We start from the raw sequence: 13,807 nt of genomic DNA, 5'->3' as shown, positions 1-13,807 counted from the left end.
AATTTAACTGGCTCATAAAAATTCCAATGGTTAGCATTCAACCTTGTTGTTTCTGAACGTGCAACTCACTTGAGTTTCGTATTTTCCTCAACCTCTAGCTCAAACCCCATCTTAGTCCAACAAACTTGATAAATGGATTGGATTTCTCCTAAACATCACGATAGTCCCCACCTAAGCCATAAACAACTTCTGCAACTCCTTAAACTCTCTACTTTTAAAATTTTCAACATCGTGTGTTGGCAAGAAACTCCACGGTGCGGAAAAATCTGTTTCTTTCCAAAATCATCCAATCTAGATTGTTGATCTCTGTTCAATCTATAGTTAAGAGATCCTTAATTCCAGTCGTAACCTGGTTGAGAGCCATTTTCTTCATTCGAGATCACTGATGGTTATGGCGAAGCTCAACTTCTCAATTTTGATCGTCGAATTGTGGGACCTAAATCATCTAACAAATGACATAATCCTTTAACTGCTGAAAAAACCAACGTAACAAATGCCCCGACTTCTCCTCCTTTGTTAACATGCGGAAGTTGAAAGCTTTCTAAACTAGAACCCATCAAGCAAATACATCTTGACCTTCAATTTTATATTTCCCCAAGCTTCATATTCTCCATTTGGACCTCCCATTACAATCAGAATAAAGAAAAAAAAAAACATCGAGCACAAATCTTCAATTATCTCCCTTATCTCCCTCGTTAAGAAAAGTCATCGCGCGAACTTACGTAATATGCGATATGAGATCCCATTCATGTATCATGCAGGCCTTCCGATTAGCCTGGGATCATTATCAATCAAGTTGTAATCAAAGCAAAGTGTAAAACAGGAAACAAATTATCACAACATTAGATTTCCAAAACTAGAGCCTTCGAGTGTAAAAGCATAACTCGTTGCAATGTCTCCTTATGCAAATATGACTCTAGAACCAAAACAAGGAATCTAAAGATTATAAAAACTCCATTAGTCATAAAAAAAATAACCATATAACCAACACAGAGATCAGAACCGGAGAGATTTGAAAGAAAGAAATAGAAATTGAGAGGCCTAATGAGTCACTGACTTGCTGAGTTACTGGACTTCCTGTGTTATTGTTCGACATGATTGAAGGGAATAAATAAAAGGAAAGATAAAGATCAGAGGAAGAAAATAAGAAGACGAAAGAAGAGAAGGAAGAGAAGAAACGATGAAGAAAGAAGAAACTCAAAGCGAGTCACTTGGCGAGTCAACTCCCTGAATTTTGAATCCCGATCGTTTCTAGGGTTGACCCTCATTCTGTATCGTCCATTCATCAAGTAAACTTCTTCGATTTTTGATTCAAACGTAAAAGTAGCTATAATATAATTTTAACAACTCATTGAGTCCACTCGCTAAGTCGACTCACTGAGTAAATTTGTTGTTTTGTTAAATCTTGGTCTAGGAAGATCAAAAACCCTAGATTAGGTGATGTGTAATTAGTATGTGTGCTTTCATTTAGAGAACTCCACTAATTCGCTTATAACCCTACCGAGTTGTAAGGAGTCGCGTCGTGTCGGACTGAACATGAGTTGATTTGAATCTTAAATTCATGTGCATAATTTTCAACAATACCTCAAACCCCACATATTCAGATGAGTAATCATTTCTTACTTTGTAAATTCCATGTTTATACATGTATGCTAAGCCTAGTTTATTATTGTTTTTCTTATATGATGCTTAAATTTGCATTGATTCTAATTTATGCTTAACTTGTTGATTTAGTCTTAAATTCTTGTCTTTTGAACTTATAGTTATTATGGAATGAATGTGGATGCAAGCTTACTTTTATTTACAAGCTTAACCTGTGAAAAAACAATGATTAATTACTATGACTATTAGATTGTGTTATTTGTTCGTATGTTGTACTTGACTGAAAAATGTAAAAGGATCATCACAGGTGCTCTGCTTTAGGTCATTTCTGAAAGGATCAACAAGGGTGTTTTATTTTGAATTAATCCCTAAAAGATTGGCACGGGTGCTTTGTACTATGTCATTCCCAAAAGGATGAGCAAGGGTACTCTGCCCTAGGTCATTTCTGAAAGGATTAGCACAGGTGCTCTGCTCTAGGTTATTTCCTAAAAGATTAGCATGGGTGCTTTACCTTGGGTTAATCCCTAAAAGAATCAGCACATATACTTTTCCTTGGGTTATTTCTTTAAATGATCAATCACATGGGTGTTCTATCATGGATTTCTCCAAAAAGATTACATCAGAAGCTACTATTGTTTTAATTCATTATTCCTGTGTACTTACAAATGTTTACGTATTTATGCAATTTAATATTTTGTTATATATGTTTTGATTTCTGTTTATAAATTTTATATGCTGAGCTTATGTATGTATGAACTTAGAAATTCCAAATCTGGGAATGAAATGATCCCACTAAGCCGTTGTGCTCACCTTGTTTAATTAACAATTTCAGGTATCAAGCTTGTAACACCCTATACTTGTTAATACTTGGGTGTTATCGTGAACTTAGATTAGCATAAACACAAATCTAACTTAATTAAATGTTTATCTTCATTCTAGCTTGAAATTGACAATTGGAAGCAATCTTCATTCATCGATCAAAACCATTCACCCATTGATTGCAATATGGATCACGACGTCATAAAAAAACCTAATTTAAGGAGTTCAATCACTTTGCTAGGAAAATTTAATCGTACATTATCAAATTCAACACCTAGATTAATAGATTTACTGCTTACTAGGTCCGTAATGTCTCATCAATTAAATTATTATTTAAATTATGTAAAGTAGACTATTTGATACGACATAAGCTGTTAGATTTTTCTCAAATAGTCCCTAGGACCCATTAGGATTGGGTTTAATCATATTTGATAGTGATCCGACCGCAGGTTCGTAGGATATTATCATTATATATTTAAAAATTAAGTAATATGGCTCACCTGCACTGTGAATCTACATCATAATTAGTATAATGCCCTAGAGGGATCTGTAGAAGCAGTTGAGTGGAGTAGATCTTGAAAAACAGCCTTGTGGACCCTACCTTAGGTGTCGCATGTACACAACATGAGTGCACAGCCGCGATGCACTGAAACCGAATTCGGGTCAAACCAAGTTCGACTCGATGAAACTTGAAGAGGAAACTTCCTCTTCCTCCTTTTGTTTTGCCACCTGTGGTTGTTTAAAATGGACTATTTCCATTCGGGGTGGATATGGTTCACCATCAAGGACCGCTTCGTCGATTTAAACTGTTCATCGTGTCCAGACGACGATTCCAAACAAATCCCAGGTATTTTTAACCATTGGTACGCACGTGTGGGCACACAAGCACTAGCACAAGCTTGAGTTGTGAGCATGACTTGGTTCCGCAAATGAGAACTTCGTGTCTACTAATACGCTGGCAATCCAAGCAACCGCTTTCCATCTAATCCTAACCCTTCATTTGAACAAATCTTAACCGTTATTTTTTCTTTGTTTTGAGGTTTTCCATAGTAGGAGTTCAGGTGGAAATAATTTTTTCTTGTGCATTGCTGGCACAATCCTAGCTGGTGAATTATTTTTAGAAGATCTCTAGAATCATCCTAATTGTCCAACCTAGGGCTTCTTAAAGCTTCACACGCAGTGATTGCGAGTTCTCATAAGAGAACTCGTTATCGCGCGAAAATCATCCATAGCCGGATATCTCGGAACCCCTCGAGATATCTTTAATCTTGCACTATTAAGTGGGTCCCACAGTGCTTGTTGGAGCAATCCAGATTATCCACCATCGTTGGAACAAGAGATTAGTTGTCCGATTGTAACTCACCATGAAATGATGGGTCATCTTTGTTCACTCCCCAAGTATAGGGTTGTGATGTAGTAATAAACTCGGTGAGACCGAGGTCGAATCCCAAGGGACTGAAACCTGTACGTAATCTGGAACTAGGTAGAAATAGAACTAGCCTAAGATGAAATCTAAATTAAATATAAATTGATGAATAATTGTGAGAGATTAATGTAGAACTTAAGGAATTCAGAGGAAGGAAACTAGGGGTTCAGAGGATCCACTTGTAGAGATCAGGGAGATCTTATGCCTGCATCAAGAATCATGGAAATCAAACTGAACTTACTTGATCTAGTCTTTACGAGATGAAAGGTATATGAATTAGAATGGATTCCATCATCTAACCATGCCCAGGAGACAAAGCAAACAACAGGATTAAACTAATTACCAACTAATCAACAATGCATGAAAGTTAGGAAGGGTACCATCATCCAACCATGCCCAGGAGACGATGGTGAACAACAGGGCTTCCTGACGTCATAGACATCAAAAGGGAAAAAGAAATATTCAAAGCCATTGCAGACCCATTGTAATTTCAATCACAACAGACCATTAAAGACTAAGAAAAAAAACATTCCTTTAATAATCAACTAAAATCAAATTCAATTCATGAATTTAAATTAAAAGCATGAAATAGTATCTCCCATCTCGCTACAGGCTTCACCTCTTAGCCCTAGCTAAGAGGTTTAGCCACACATGAATGGGCTGAACCTTTTAAACAGAGCAAATAAAAAGAAAAAAAAGAAATATAAAAGAAAAGAGGAAAACAGTACTATTGTCTCTTTCTCTCTCTCACGTTCCAGCAGCCAACCTCCGTTGATAATCCTTTACACTTTCTCTCTCTCCCTTTATGGAACTGTTGTCGGAGCCGAATTTTCGCACTCTATGCGAAAGTCTTACGCACAAGAGAATGTGTTGGAGTCGGTATAAAATAGCTTTCGCAACAACAGGCGGAGGACCCGCGATCAACCCGCGTTTGGCGCAATAGCAAATCTGTTTCAGCTATCTGATCCATTCGAACTTCTTGGACAGGGTCAACACCCTCTCATCATATGTCTGGATGGTCTGGATCATCGATCCGACATTAATCAGAAACACAAAAGGGGCCCACAGCGGCCGGGTTTCCCGAACGTCCGCGAAACAGGGACCGCATGAGAGTTCCGCTGGATCTTAGCGGGGTCCTCGATCAAGCTCTGATGAGAAATCCACTCCGTCCATTTGATTCCTAGCGAAAAACAGGTCAGGAAAGGCGGATTGTAGATTAGATTCCGTGCGACCCACTGGATTTCTCATTTCACCGTTCGTCCTGCGTGTGAACACTTGATATATAATTTATGCTGCCTCTTGAAATTATCTCTCCTAGGTCCACATTAGCTGTGCTGTCAGAGTCTACTGAACGGTCCAGATCGACCTGAAGACCTCAGATGGTGGCCCACTACAAGATCACAGCGACCGGTTTATGAAACAGGGCCTTCTCTGTTGCGTGCAGAAACTTGCGGTCAAACGCTGCTTGACCGCTCGTGTTGGTTCAATGCACGTTGAGTGCACATACACTCTGTACACATGTGATGCTCATGGGCCATCATCATGATGGTCGTGAGAAATCTGTTCCGTCCATCCATTTTGTGATATCATTTAAACCGTCCAGACCAATTTTGAAGCATATCCAGATATCAGGCGGGCCCCACATAACGATTAAAGGGGCTGATCTGTCCGTTGGGCCACTTCCGGAGGGATCTGAGGGTTGAAATTCGACATGTACGGTTAATTTGTGGGCCCCTGGCCATGTATGAAGTTTTGAGCTGAACGGACGGTGGGAAACCCATGATCTTACAGTTTGGCCGACTTTCAGGCCGCTTGAGTTTCGGTTTCTCGATTTTCGCGGATCCCTGGCGTGTAATTCCGTCGATCTCAGTCCCTTGGAGTCCGTCCCTTGCCTTGGTGCATTCTGAACGTTAATTCCATGCTTTTAGCATCCCGATCCAGTCCCAGCTCGCCATTCCACCTTGCAACAGAAACATGATTAAAATGAGCTATTAAACGGTACCATGTTCATAAATCTAGGCAACAACTGGGTTTGATATGCAATATTTGACCCTCAACACAACCCCCAACCAGCATTTTACTAGTCCTGAGCAAAATATGCGAAAAGTAAGTTGAGAATTACAAAACAATTTATAAACTCGAGTGATTTTTGCAGAATAATCCAGATATGAAAATTCTCAGATTCATGAATATTGAGTATTACTTTCTCCTAGACTCAGGCGCACGGTAAACTTCATAATCAAGTTCAAAGTATTATTCCAGGAATTAGAAAAATTCTAAACATTGAATTCCATGGATGTATAGTCTAATCTCGACTTATCAACATTAAGATTCACCTCTCTATTTAAAGATATTATCGGTAGCCAATAAGAGAATTCACGGTAACCTAACTTTGCCTTACACATTATCTTTTTATTCTTTTAATTTTTGATTTTTTTCATTAAAAGTAACGCCAAGAAGGGGAATCGAGTCCTCACTTATAGGGAGCAAATCTATGGTGAAGACCATTGCCTGCCCCTTTCTGACTGGTTACTTTGGGAACTTGAACCTTCACCTATAGGGAGCAAACCTATGGTGAAGATTATTTGCCCAATCCTTTCAATTTTCTCAGGCCAATTCTTTTCATGCTTCGTGAGTACCACGTTAATCCTTCAATATCAGACTGAAACCTTAACGTGAAAGCAAGATATGACATATGAGATCATAACTCAATCAATGTTTACAACTTCTAATTCTGGATTAACAATTCAAACTTAACTCTGAAATCTAACAGATACTGAATCCAAGCGTCTTAAATTACCAGCATCACGTATCTTGAAGTTCCAAGTGCCCTAGATGGCTGTCAAAATCACTTCGAAATTAAAAATTTTCACAATTTTTGCTCAAGACCAAGAAAACACTGCTTAAGAAAACACTGATTGGGAAACCTAATCTCCCACCCCCAACCGAAAATCTACATTGTCCTTAATGTAAAAGAAATAAGCATGCAATGCACATGGGACAACGAAAATATAAGAGGAGTGATGAAAAGATATTACCTGGACGAAAGAATCAAGAGGCTTTCCAAAGATATCTACATAAGAGCGGGTCAGCACAAGAGAGAAACCAACAAAAATAAAATAAAAATAACAAAAATGAAATCCTAGCTACACCACTTTCGCAGGTACTCTCGATTGCATTTAGCGTATGCAACAAGCCTTTAAACCCCTAGGTTGCCCCTAGTGGACGAGTTGTAGTCTCCTGAGGGTTTGCAGCAATGTTACCCACAAACATTGAACTAACTAATGATAAAAACGAAATGAAATGAAGAGCTAGGTTGCCTTCGAGGAGCGCTAAGTTTACCGTCTTCAGCCAAACAAATAAAGCAACTACCCTAGCCCTATGAAAGCGATAAACCTACCTATACCTCCATCAGACTAGGAGATCAATCCTGGTAAACAGGAGCAGTCAGGGGCATGGACATGTCCTCTGAGTCAAATTTCTCGACAAATAGTTTCAATCGATGTCCATTAACTTTAAACTCCTTGCCATTGTCGGGATCTCTTATCTCAACGGCCCCATGAGGAAAAACAGTAACAACAATGTAAGGGCCGGTCCAATGAGATCGAAGCTTACCTAGAAAGAGATGTAATCGAGAATTGTACAAAAGGACCTTCTGACCAGGTGTGAATGATTTTCGCAAAATGTGTTGGTCATGAAATGCTTTCATTTTGTCCTTGTAAATTCTCGAATTATCGTACGCATCATTCCGAATTTCCTCAAGTTCATTCAATTGAAGTTTGCGTAACGAGCCAGCATTGTCCAGATTAAAATTAAGATTTTTAATCGCCCAGTACGCTTTATGTTCTAGCTCCACAGGCAAGTGACAAGCTTTCCCATAGACAAGTCTAAAGGGAGACATTCCAATAGGGGTTTTTAAGGCAGTACGGTATGCCCATAAGGCATCGGTCAGTCGGATTGACCAATCCTTACGATCAGGGTTAACCGTTTTCTCCAAAATGTGTTTAACTTTCCTATTAGAAATCTCGGCTTGCCCACTTGTCTGTGGGTGGTACGTGGTGCTCACCTTATGAGAGATACCGTATTTCTTCATTAAGCTCTCAAATGGTTTATTACAAAAGTGTGAGCCCCCATCACTAATGATGGCTTGAGGCGTTCCGAATCGAGAAAGGATGTTTTCTTTTAGGAATTTAATGACCGTGCGATGGTCATTAGTTCGACACGGAATCGCTTTGACCCATTTAATGACATAATCCACAGCGAGCAAAATATACAGATTTCCAAATGATTGGGGGAATGGTCCCATGAAATCGATGCCCCAGCAATCAAATGCTTCAATGATAAGGATGCAATTCAAAGGCATTATATTTCGACGGGACAATGCTCCCAATTTCTGACAACGCTCACAAGCTTTGCAAAACTCATGAGTGTCCCTAAACATAGTGGGCCAGTAAAAGCCACACTGCAGAATCTTAGCCGTGGTCTTTTTAGTAGAAAAGTGACCACCACAGGCCTGTGGTGACAAAAGGAGATGACGCTCTGATGCTCATCGTCTGGTATACATCTCCTTAGGATTTGGTCTAAGCAATATTTAAATAAATAAGGATCATCCCAGAAAAAGTTGCGCACCGCGGTGAAGAATTTCTTCTTATCTTGCGCAGTCCACTGTGTCGGTATGGCACCTGTAGCAAGATAATTAGCAATATCAGCGAACCAAGGTGAATGGGAGACTCTAAACAGTTGTTCATTAGGGAACATGTCGTTGATATGGGTCGTCTCAAGGGAATCAGAGGTATTAAGGCGAGAAAGGTGATCGGCCACAACGTTTTCTACTCCCTTTTTATCTTTAATTTTCAAATCGAATTCTTGGAGTTGAAGGATCCATCGTATCAGGCGGGGCTTAAGATCATTCTTAGAAAGAAGATACTTCAGTGCCGCATGATCTGTATAGATAATGATCTTGGATCCGATCAGGTAGGACCTAAATTTGTCCAAGGCGAATACTACGGCTAAGAGTTCTTTTTCCGTAGTTGAGTAGTTCACTTGGGCCGGATTTAAAGTCCTACTCGCGTAATGGATGACATAGGGTCTCTTATCCTTTCTCTGGCTTAGAACCGCTCCAAGAGCATAATCAGAAGCGTCGCACATAAGCTCAAAAGAAAGGCTCCAGTCAGGTGGCTGCATGATAGGTGCAGTGGTTAACGTGCCCTTAAGCTTGGTGAAAGCTTCCTGGCATTGCTCAATCCACTCGTACGGAGAATCCTTTTAAAGAAGATTACATAAAGGACGAGAGAGGAGACTAAAGTCTTTTATGAATCGCCTGTAAAATCCTGTGTGTTCTAAGAAGGATCGCACGTCTCTGATGTTCTTGGGTAGAGGTAGGTTAGAGATAAGATCGATTTTTATCTTATCTACCTCGATTCCCTTGGACGAGATGATATGCCCAAGGACAATTCCCTTCTGAACCATGAAATGACACTTCTCCCAATTAAGTACCAAGTTCTTTTCTTCACATCTTTTCAGCACACATTTAAGATTTTCCAAGCACTTGCTGAAAGATGGACCGTAAATAGAGAAATCGTCCATGAAGACCTCTAGATATTGCCCCACCATATCAGAAAAGATACTAAGCATACATCGCTGAAAGGTGGCTGGGGCATTACATAGTCCGAATGGCATCCTTCGATAGGCAAAGGTGTCGTAGGGACATGTAAATGTGGTCTTTTTCTGGTCTTCAGGGGCTATCTCTATCTAGTTGTAGCTCGAATACCCGTCAAGGAAACTGTAATAGGAATGGCCAGCTAACCTTTCCAGGATCTGATCAATGAATGGTAAAGGAAAGTGGTCTTTTCTCGTGACGGTATTCAACTTCCTGTAGTCAATGCACATTCTCCAACCAGTAGTGACTCTAGTTGGCACGAGTTCATTATTAGCATTGGCTACGATGGTGATTCCGGACTTCTTAGGGACCACTTGAGTTGGACTCACCCATTGACTATCAGATATAGGGTATATAATACCCACGTCCAATAGTTTAAGAACCTCGACCTTAACCACTTCCTTCATGTTTGGATTTAGTTTACGTTGTGGTTGCCGAGCGGTTTTTACATTATCCTCAAGATATATGCGATGAGTACAAATCGAGGGATCGATTCCCTTGAGGTCCGCTGCCGTCCATCCCAGGGCTCCTTTATGCTCAATAAGAGTAGATATGAGCATACTCTCCTGTTCTTTCTCCAGGTGGGCAGAGATCACCACCAGGTATATCTCATCTTGACCTAAATAGGCATATTTCAAATCAGAGGGCAAAGGTTTTAGGTCAAGCTTCGACGGCTTGAGGTTAGACGGTAGAGGCACTACATCGGTTTGTGACAATTCTTCAAATTGTGGCCTCCACCAGTTAACTTCAAGTATTGGTGCAATATCAAGCAAGGCGCACGTCTCCCTAATCATGTCATCATCAAAATCATGGGAGTGGGCCGGGCACATCTCTAGATGGTCAGAGGATAAGGTTGGAGGTGTCGTATCTTCCACGAAAGAGTCAATCATGTTAATGTCGTGGAAATCATCATTATCCTCTGAGTTGCTGTCGTTATTGAAAAAGATGTTTGACTCCAATGTCAAATTTTCAAAAGACATAGTCATGACACCATTCCTGCAATTGATAATTGCATTTGACGTGGCAAGGAATGGGCGACCAAGAATGACGGGAATCTGAGTGCTCATGTTATTGATGGGTTCGGTGTCCAGGATGATAAAATCTACAGGGTAGTAAAATCTATCGACCTGGACTTACACATCCTCAATTATCCCTCTTGGTACACGAACAGAGCGATCAGCAAGTTGTAGTGTGGTCAGGGTGAGTTTTAATTCACCCAAACCTAACTATTTGTATACCGAGTAGGGAATCAGATTTACATTCGCTCCTAAGTCAAGAAATGCGTGATCAATTCAATGGTTCCCGATTACATATGAAATAGTTGGGCTACCGAGATCCTTGAATTTCTGCGGCACGTCTTGCTTCAGGATGGCACTCACTTTCTCAGTCAAGAAGATTTTCTTTTGAATACTTTGCCGTCTTTTGGTCGTGCATAAGTCTTTCAGAAATTTGGCATATGAGGGAATCTGTTTCACGACATCAAGTAGAGGAATGTTAACTTTCACTTGTTTCAACACCTCTAGAATATCCTGAGAGTTAGAAAGACGTTTTGATACAACCAACCGTTGGAGGAATGGAGCAATTGGCTTCTCTAGAAGTTTCGGTTCTAATTTTTATGGGGCATCACTAGATCCATCATTGTTGTCCTCTTTTGGTTCTTAAGGTTTTTCAGGCCTAACCGGAAGAGTTTTATCAATGATCTTTCCACTCCTAAGAGTGGTGATGGATTTAGCGTGCCCCATCTGATTTGAAGAGCTGAGATCACTAATCTCGTACTGCGGTTTAGGATTGGGGAGAGGTTGTGCAGGAAGCATCCTCTTTTCTATAACCGTCATACGAGAATCTATCTTTTGCATAAAATCTGTAATTCCCCGCATTGCATGAGCCAGCTCTTGTATGGAATTTTGAACCGGTTCCTCTTGAGGTTTCACTTGATTTGGATTTTGATTGAAGAAACCTTGAGGGGTAGCCGTTTGTCCATTCCTCCAACTAAAGTTTGGATGATTTTTCCAACCAGGATTGTACGTATTGGAGTTAGGTCCAGTAAAAGGTCTTTGATAGTTATTTACGGCACTGGCTTGTTCATTCAACACTCCTCGAAAGGCAGGTATTGTAGGATAGTTTTCAGTTGTGTGAATGTTGCAATCACAGATGCTGCAAACAATTTCATTGACCTTATCCTTCTTTCCTTCCATGGCCTCAACTTTCCTTATGAGCGTAGTCACTTTACACTTGAGATCATCATTTTCTCTCAAGAGATATAATCCACCTTTCTCCTTTAATTGAGTCGCCCTAGATGTGGTATTCGACTTTGGGTAATAGTCCCATGATTGTGTTTTTTCGGCAAGACTATCGAGGTAATCCCATACCTCGTCAACATTTTTATTAATGAATTCTCCATTGCACATTGTCTCGACCATTTGGCGCATGGAAGATGTCAGTCCATCATAGAAAAAATTTGTAATGCGCCACGTTTCAAATCCGTGTTGTGGGCATGAACTAACCAAATCTTTGAACCTTTCCCAACATTGGAAGAATGTTTCATCTTCCTTTTGGGCAAAGTTCATGATTGCTTTTCTGAGGGTAATCGTTTTATGATGTGGGAAGAATTTTTTTATGAATTCCCTCTGCATGTCGTTCCATGTGCCAATGGATCTAGGACGCAGTGAATGTAACCACGTCTTAGCTTTCTCTTTTAAGGAAAAAGGAAAGAGTTTCAGCCTGATTGTATCCTCAGATACATTAGGAAAATATAATGTAGTTATAATCTCATCGAACTCTTTCAAATGTAAATATGGACTTTCTGATTCAAGTCCATGGAATTTGGGAAGGAGTTGGATAACTCCTGGCTTGATGTCCATTTGTCCTGTGTTTTCAGGGAAAATCATGCATGAAGGCGTACTCACTCCCGCCGGTTGTAGATAATCTCGTAAAGTACGAGGCGGGGGTGCCTAATGCACCTCATTCTCATCTTGGGTATCCTCCACCCCGAGTGGAAGTAGAAGAGGTTGGTATTCAACCATAACTTCAGTTAACTCAGGGGATTTCGAGCGGTGTCTAGTCCTGCGATGGATAGTCAACCCCTCAACCAATCCTCCTTCAGTCAAGAGACATCGAGTGTTGTCACGGGCCCACTTGGGCATGAAACACTCGTAGCCCTTAATCATATTCGAAACCTAATCCTAAGGAAGGAAAAGAAAATCTAGAAAGAGAGAGAGAGTTGGAAAGAAATTACCAAATTGAAGTCCCTAAGTTAAAGACCTGCAAAAGAAAATAAACAAGTCAGTTTCTAAAGAGAAGGTCTAGAATTAGAAAATCTTTAAAAAAGAGAGATAGAAGTAAAATAGTTTCTAAAAGAAGAAGATCCTAAACTAGAAATAGCAAGGAGGAATTTAAGAAAGAATTTACCAACCTACAAAACAAAAGAGTTGGGTTAGTTTCCAAAAAGGGAAAACTATCAAAAAAATAGAAAATAGAAAATTCTATAATTTAAAAGAGAACTAGAATTTAGAAAACTTCTAAAACTTAAAACCTAATTCTAAAAATAGAAAGAGTTGGGGAAGAACTTACCGAATTAGAAATTTCTATCTTAAAGGCCTACAAAATAGGAAAGTTAGTTTTTAAACTAAAAGTCTACAAGTAGAAAATTTCTAAAAATAAAATAAGAATCAAAGTTAGAGTCTAAAAGAGTTTAGAATTAGAAACTTGCTAAAAAAGAATCCTAATCTTAAACTAATCCTAAAACTAGTTTATTTCAGAAAATGTAGCCGTCAGTCCCCGGCAACGGCACCAAAAACTTGTTCACTCCCCAAGTATAGGGTTGTGATGTAGTAATAAACTCGGTGAGACCGAGGTCGAATCCCAAGGGACTGAAACATGTACGTAATCTGGAACTAGGTAGAAATAGAACTAGCCTAAGATGAAATCTAAATTAAATATAAATTGATGAATAATTGTGAGAGATTAATGTAGAACTTAAGGAATTCAGAGGAAGGAAACTAGGGGTTCAAAGGATCCACTTGTAGAGATCAGGGAGATCTTATGCCTGCATTAAGAATCATGGAAATCAAACTGAACTTACTTGATCTAGTCTTTACGAGATGAAAGGTATATGAATTAGAATGGATTCCATCATCTAACCATGCCCAGGAGACAAAGCAAACAACAGGATTAAACTAATTACCAACCAATCAACAATGCATGAAAGTTAGGAAGGGTACCATCATCCAACCATGCCCAGGAGACGATGGTGAACAACAGGGCTTCCTGACGTCATAGACATCAAAAGGAAAAAAGAAATA

The 13,807-nt window shown here is 39.7% G+C and overlaps 1 non-coding gene across 1 annotated transcript; it reads left to right on the top strand.

Moving 5' to 3' along the window:
* Positions 1–11,984: 11,984 nt before the first annotated feature.
* Positions 11,985–12,091, top strand: LOC131224625 (small nucleolar RNA R71). The gene has a single exon (XR_009161095.1). It is a non-coding gene; the product is annotated as a small nucleolar RNA R71 (small nucleolar RNA).
* The last annotated feature ends 1,716 nt before the right edge of the window (positions 12,092–13,807 follow it).

This window comes from Magnolia sinica, chromosome 13, assembly GCF_029962835.1.
Source record: "Magnolia sinica isolate HGM2019 chromosome 13, MsV1, whole genome shotgun sequence".
Classification (NCBI taxonomy): Eukaryota; Viridiplantae; Streptophyta; class Magnoliopsida; order Magnoliales; family Magnoliaceae; genus Magnolia; species Magnolia sinica.
This window is presented reverse-complemented; position numbering and strand designations above follow the sequence as displayed.